Here is a 6,357-nt window from a genome sequence, read left to right as displayed (position 1 = left end):
GTGTTTAGCTGCCGGCATATATAGAGCACCAGGACCTTCTTGTTAGTGTGGGGCAATCCCGCTCTACCCCAGTGAGAGCAGTTCACAGGAGAGATTGGCTGCCAACAGCAGATTCTCTAATTCTTGGACTGAGCAGTATCGGAGAATCGCTCATTGGTGTTTTTCTGTACCTGGTATCAGTAGATGTTTGTGATATTCTTCCATGTGTGCTAGGGGTCACATCACCATAAAGAATGTCTTCAGATGCGAAGAAAAGGAAGCCAAAAGTAATCCGGAGTGAAGAAGGGAAGCGGAGCCGACATGAGGAGCAGGAAGAACGTTATTACAATGAGGAATCAGAGGTAGATGTGCGAGACCCAAAAATAGATTACCCGGTTTACAAAGAAACCTGTGAAGATCTGCAGAGACTCATGGCTGAAATTCAGGATGTTAAAAGCAAGGGCAGCAAAGACATGTCTGCAGAGATTGAGGGAAAACATATCCAGAGTTGCGTACACTTCATGACCCTGAAAAAACTTAATCGCTTGGCTCACATCCGATTAAAGAAGTCTGGAAATCAAACTCATAAGGCTAAACAGAAGGTGGATGCATATCATTTGCAGCTGCAGAATTTGTTGCATGAAGTTATGCACCTTCAGAAGATCACCCAGTTTCTGGAGTTTAAATCCAAGCATGAGGAAATTGAACTTGTAAATGTGGAAGAATTTTATCAAGAGGCTCCTCCAGAGATCAGCAAACCAGAGACTACCTCAAATGACTCACATCAGCAAACGTTATCCCATCTGGACTGGGAGCTTGAGCAGAGAAAAAGGTTGGCAGAAAAGTACAAGGAGAGTTTGGCCATTAAGGAGAAGATTTTAAAGGAGATTGAAGGGAAGAAGGAATATCTAAACAGTCTCCAGCCACAGCTTCAAAGCATTATGCAGGCTTCTTTGCCCGTACAGGAGTATCTGGCAATGCCCTTTGACTGTTTACACAAACAGTATGAGATCGCACGACATCTACTAGCACCCCTGTATGTGCTCTTTGTTCAGGCTAGTGCCTACAGCCAGGCATGTGACAAGAAGCTTGTGGTCAGAATTGAAGGGAGTGTTGAAGAAGCAAAATCTTTATTTAAACCACCTGAGGATTCTCAAGATGATGAAAGTGATTCTGATGCCGAGGAGGAGCAGACAACGAAATGTCGGTGACACACACTTGGTTGGTGTGCAGCTAGATGATAAAAGAAAGGAGATGTTGAAGAGACATCCACTCTGTGTTTCTCTTGTAGTTATATGCAAAGATTAGGGTATGTTTCCACGTTCAGGAAATGCTGCGTGTTTGACGCTGCTTAGAGCCGTATCCATGTCTGTTTACAAAGCGGCTACGCTCCGTCGCCGTGCTGTAAATTTACCATTGACTATCATTAGATGCGATAAAATCTCATCTAATGATTAGTCGCATGCGTAGAAACTGCGTAACCGCAGCTTACTACGCATGTCTGCCGACTCACCTGTCCCGCCGCCGGAAGTCCCTCGTCCACTGCAGTTCTCGCGATAACTTATGTTATCGCGAAAACTGCCGTGCACGTGACCGGGAGTTATCTCCGGTCACTAGTCTGGTTCTCGCAAACAGCTGATCAGCTGTTTGCGAGAACGCTGTAGTGTATGTGATCACTGGAGAGTTATCTCCGGCAATCATCTACCGGCTCTGCTACATCTAGATGTCAGGCATCCAGATGTAGCAGAGCTGGACTCATCTACACTGTGTGCACATACAACACATGACATACACCATACAACATACACCATACAACATACACCATGCACCATATAGCATACACCATACAACATACATACAACACATACATAAAGTACATACATATAGACATACAGTACATTAAACATAGATTACATACTCACCATCACTTGTCACTTTGATCCCCGAAGCCAGTGTCACCTGTAAAAAATATTAAAATAATAAACAAACACTATACTCCCTGATCCGCAGAAATCCAATTAAAATGAGTGTACCACGACGATCTCCCGTGGAGAGCGGCAGCATCTGCTGATGCGACCGCTCTCCAGGGGCTCCAGGAATTATTAAATATGCTTATTTTCGCACATTTATTTAATCAAGACTATTCACCAGGTGCATTACTCTTAAAGAAAAATGTCATGATATTCTCATAAAAAAGGTAGTGGTTTATTGAACTGTCCACAGAAAAACCACATAGCGGTGAAAAATAAAAATCGATGAAATAGTTACGAACAGATTGTCCATGTGTAGATATCAGCACTTGATACTCATATTTCCCGAAGTTTGAATGGTAAAAGTCGGCTGTCTGTGTGAAGTCTGAAGGTTATCATGGCTGCCAGCTAACAGCTGTTACTTCCTTCTTGTGTGACTTGTTAGATGTCCATGGAGAATGATGGTAAAGGCAGGAGGTGACAGTCCCACGTGACAAAAGGAACCCACACCCTCCTAAGAGACGTTTATATGTTTTCTACAGATCACGTGTTCTCTGTATATGGTGTTGACTTATACATACACAGAAATAGCCCTTTTGTAATGTCAGCAAGAAGCGATGTGCTCAGTACAAGATTGAGAATATGAACGATTCAATTAATTAATAATTAACAGGAATACAATGAAGGAAGGTATCCTTCCACACTGTATTCCTCCGCCACTGTAAAAAGTAGTCCCTAGTCTCACTTGTGGCACTGTTGTGTGAGAAAGTTCCCACGCAGCAATGCCATAAAGTGAGACCCTGAACTCAGGTAACCTCAGTGATGCACTGCAGGAGCCATTGTCATCACCAGATGTCACTGTTCTATAGGAGAGATCATCGTGGGACACTCGTTATTAATTGGACTATGGCGGACAGGTAGTATACGGTTTATTTTTATTATTTTTAATTTTTTACAGGTGATCGAGCATGGTAAGTATGGGTAAATTAAGAATATTAAAATACTTTCTTCAAGCTGTGTCTTTATTTTGTTTTTTAACTTTTTCACTACTCTACGATTAATAATGGATAGGCTGTTGTGAATTCTGCTTTTGGGTTCCCTCCGGTGGTGGTAGGTGGTAATGCAGTTTTCCTGAGTTGCAGTCCTGGTCAGGTGTTTCTGCTGATTGCAGTTCTGACTGGGGTATTTAGGTGTGCAGGATTCATTAGTCCTTGCCAGTTGACAATTGTTGTTGGGAGGTGTTGGACCTCTGCCTGGTTCCTCCTGCCTTTCTGCCAAATCAGCAAAGATAAGTGTCTGGTTTTGTTTCTGTGGCATACATGCTGTGTGCTTCATGATTCAGTGCTATTCTTTTGTGTTTTCTTGTCCAGCTTAGATTGTGTCAGTATTTTCTCAGTCTCGTTGGATTCTCTGGGGTTGCAGATATTATTTCCACGTCTTTAGTTAGATTGTGGAATTTTTTGTATTATCTGCTGTGGATATTTTTTGAAGGGTTTTAATACTGACCGCCTAGTATTCTGCCCTATCCTTTCCTATTTAGCTAGAGTGGCCTCTTTTGCTAAATCTTGTTTTCTGCCTGCGTGTGTCTTTTCTTCTCCTACTCACAGTCAATATTCGTGGGGGCTGCCTATCCTTTGGGGTTCTGCTCTGAGGCAAGGTAGTATTCCTATTTCCATCTATAGGGGTATTTAGTCCTCCGGCTGTGTCGAGGTGTCTAGGGTTTGTTAGGCACACCCCACGGCTACTTCTAGTTGCGGTGTTAGTTCAGGATCTGCGGTCAGTATAGTTTCCACCTACTCCAGAGAAAGTTTCATGCGGCTCCAAGGTCACCGGATCATAACAATAGGCGTCTTATTGACGCCTCTACATTATTAACCCGGCTTAATGTCACCTTACAATAGCAAGGTGACATTAACCCCTTATTACCCCATATCCCACCGCTACACGGGAGTGGGAAGAGAAAAGCTAAGTGCCAGAATTGGCGCATCTTACAGATGCGCCATTTCTGGGGCGGCTGGGGGTTGGTATTTGTAGCCAGGGGGGGAATATCCATAGCCCCTCTCTAGGTTATGAATACCAGCCCGCAGCTGTCTGCGTAGCCTTTCTGGCTATAAAATATAGGGGGACCCCACGTCTTTTTTGGGGGGTCCCCCTATCTTTATAGCCAGTAAAGGCTACGCAGACAGCTGCGGGCTGATATTCATAGCCTAGAGAGGGGCCATGGGTATTACCCCCTTCCCAGGCTACAAATATTGGCCCGCGGCCATCGGCTTTCTCCCTCTGCCGCAGAAAACTGCTCGGGAGCCCACGCCTTTTTTTTTTATTAAACGTTCATTCATAAACATCGGCCTTGCTATTACATATCTACTAGAAGTTGGCCCGATTTTAACGCATCGGGTATTCTAGAGTATGTATGTAGTTTATTTACGAAGTGGTTAAATCCCGCTGCAATATCGCTGATTGGTTGCAGCCGGCTGGGCGCGAGCAATCAGTGAAGCGTGGTTTAAATCCCGCGCCAATTCAAGGCTGGACTGCACCTGTTGCTGATTGGTCGCGCCAGCCACCCATGACCAATCAGTGACGCGGGATTTCCATTACAGACAAACAGACCCTTAGACGATTATATATATATATACTATATGGTGGCTCGATTCTAACGCACTGGTATTCTAGAATATGTATGTATGTCGCGCTGTGAGTGGGGTTAAATTCCACGCCAATATCGCTGATTGGTCACGGCCGGCCGCGTAGTATATAGCACAGCCACGTAGTATATAGCACAGCGCAAGTAGCATATAACACAGCCATGTAGTATATAGCACAGCCAACACAGTAGATAGCGCAGCCACGTAGTATATAGCAGCCACGTAGTATATAGCACAGCCACGTAGTATATAGCACAGCGATGAGCCGACAGACATGCGTAGTAATCTGCGTGTACGCAGTTTCTATGCATGTGACTAATCATTAGATGGGATTTTATCGCATCTAAGGATAGTCTATGGTAAATTTACAGCGTGGCGACAGAGCGTCACCGCTTTGTAAACAGACATGCTGAAATGACGCACCACATGTCCGTTTACGCGGGTCTGCCAATGCATGTTTTACCGCATAGTGGAGACGGGATTTCATGAAATCCCCTACACTATGCTGTAACATCTGGATGCTGCGTGTTTGATGCTGTGGCTCTACGCAGCGTCAAGCACGCAGCGTTTCCTGAACGTGGAAACATACCCTTACTTTCTACTTCCTTTAAGAATCTCAACATACTCACGGTGAAGGCAAAAGTTATGCCAGTTTCTGAACTGACCAGCTCCATCCTGAGGAGTACATTCAGTGTCCCTGGCTGTAACATGGTACCATCATAGATACTAACAGGAGACAAGCATCCAGCATCAGTGCCCAGGAGAGAAAGGCCATACAGTCTTTGAAAACCAAGATAGAAATCATCATTAAACCTGCTGACAAGGGAGGTGCAATAGTCATGATGAACACAGCCGCACAGACCCCCGACAGCCCGCACAGACCCCGCCCGCACACACAGACACGCGCAGTCTCCGCCCATGCACCGCCCACACTCTTCCCCCCTCCCGATCTGCAGCATTTCACCACAGCTAAACCACAGATCTTTTTTACATCTGCGATTTTGCTGCGGAATTGCCCAACTCAATGCAATTAAATTGGTGCAGAAATGCTGCAGATCCGCACAAAAGAATTGAAATGCTGCGGAAAAAAACAATGCTGTGTTTCCGTGCGTTTTTTTCTGCAGCATGTGCACAGCGGATTTGGTTTTCCATAGGTTTACATGGTACTGTACACCGCATGGAAAACTGCTGCAGATCCGCAGCGTCAAAAACGCCGCGGATACGCGGTAAAAACCGCAACGTGTGCACATGGCCTAAGGAATCACCTTTTGCATGTCTGCTACAGCATAGAGAGTAAAGTCCAAGGGCAATTTGAAACTCAGAGGAAAACACTTACAGAAGACACAGAGCAAAAGTTACAACAATACTACAACAAACTACTGACCCATCTGATTCATAACAAGGAAAAAAAACTACATAGATTGCGCCTCAATTCAGAAATCTATACAAACAGATACAAAACAAAGCCAAAACCTGACATCTTGGACAACAACTCTGTTCCAGACACAAAAGCATCTGTCATTAATCTCTCAGATTATAAACCCAACAAAGTGGACCTGGCCGTGCTTTCCAGAGGACTCTCATTTTGTCCTAGTAAGGCCCTCGATAAAACTCTGCAGTTAAATGGAACATTTTCCGGGAGACTGCGCCTGAAGGAATATTTCAATGATACAGAAGACTCAGAACCCACCTGGACTGAAGGAAAAGGGATCCTAACAAAAAAGAAGACAGACTGGACACCTCCACCTGGACGCAACCCTCAT

At 44.7% G+C, this 6,357-nt stretch overlaps 1 pseudogene; it reads left to right on the top strand.

Moving 5' to 3' along the window:
* The first annotated feature begins 217 nt into the window (after positions 1-217).
* Positions 218-1,287, top strand: LOC143802069 (THO complex subunit 5 homolog pseudogene; annotated as a pseudogene).
* The last annotated feature ends 5,070 nt before the right edge of the window (positions 1,288-6,357 follow it).

This window comes from Ranitomeya variabilis, chromosome 1 (assembly GCF_051348905.1).
Source record: "Ranitomeya variabilis isolate aRanVar5 chromosome 1, aRanVar5.hap1, whole genome shotgun sequence".
NCBI classification, from domain to species: domain Eukaryota; kingdom Metazoa; phylum Chordata; class Amphibia; order Anura; family Dendrobatidae; genus Ranitomeya; species Ranitomeya variabilis.
The sequence above is the reverse complement of the archived record's forward strand: the minus strand, read 5'-3'. Positions and strand labels throughout refer to the sequence as shown.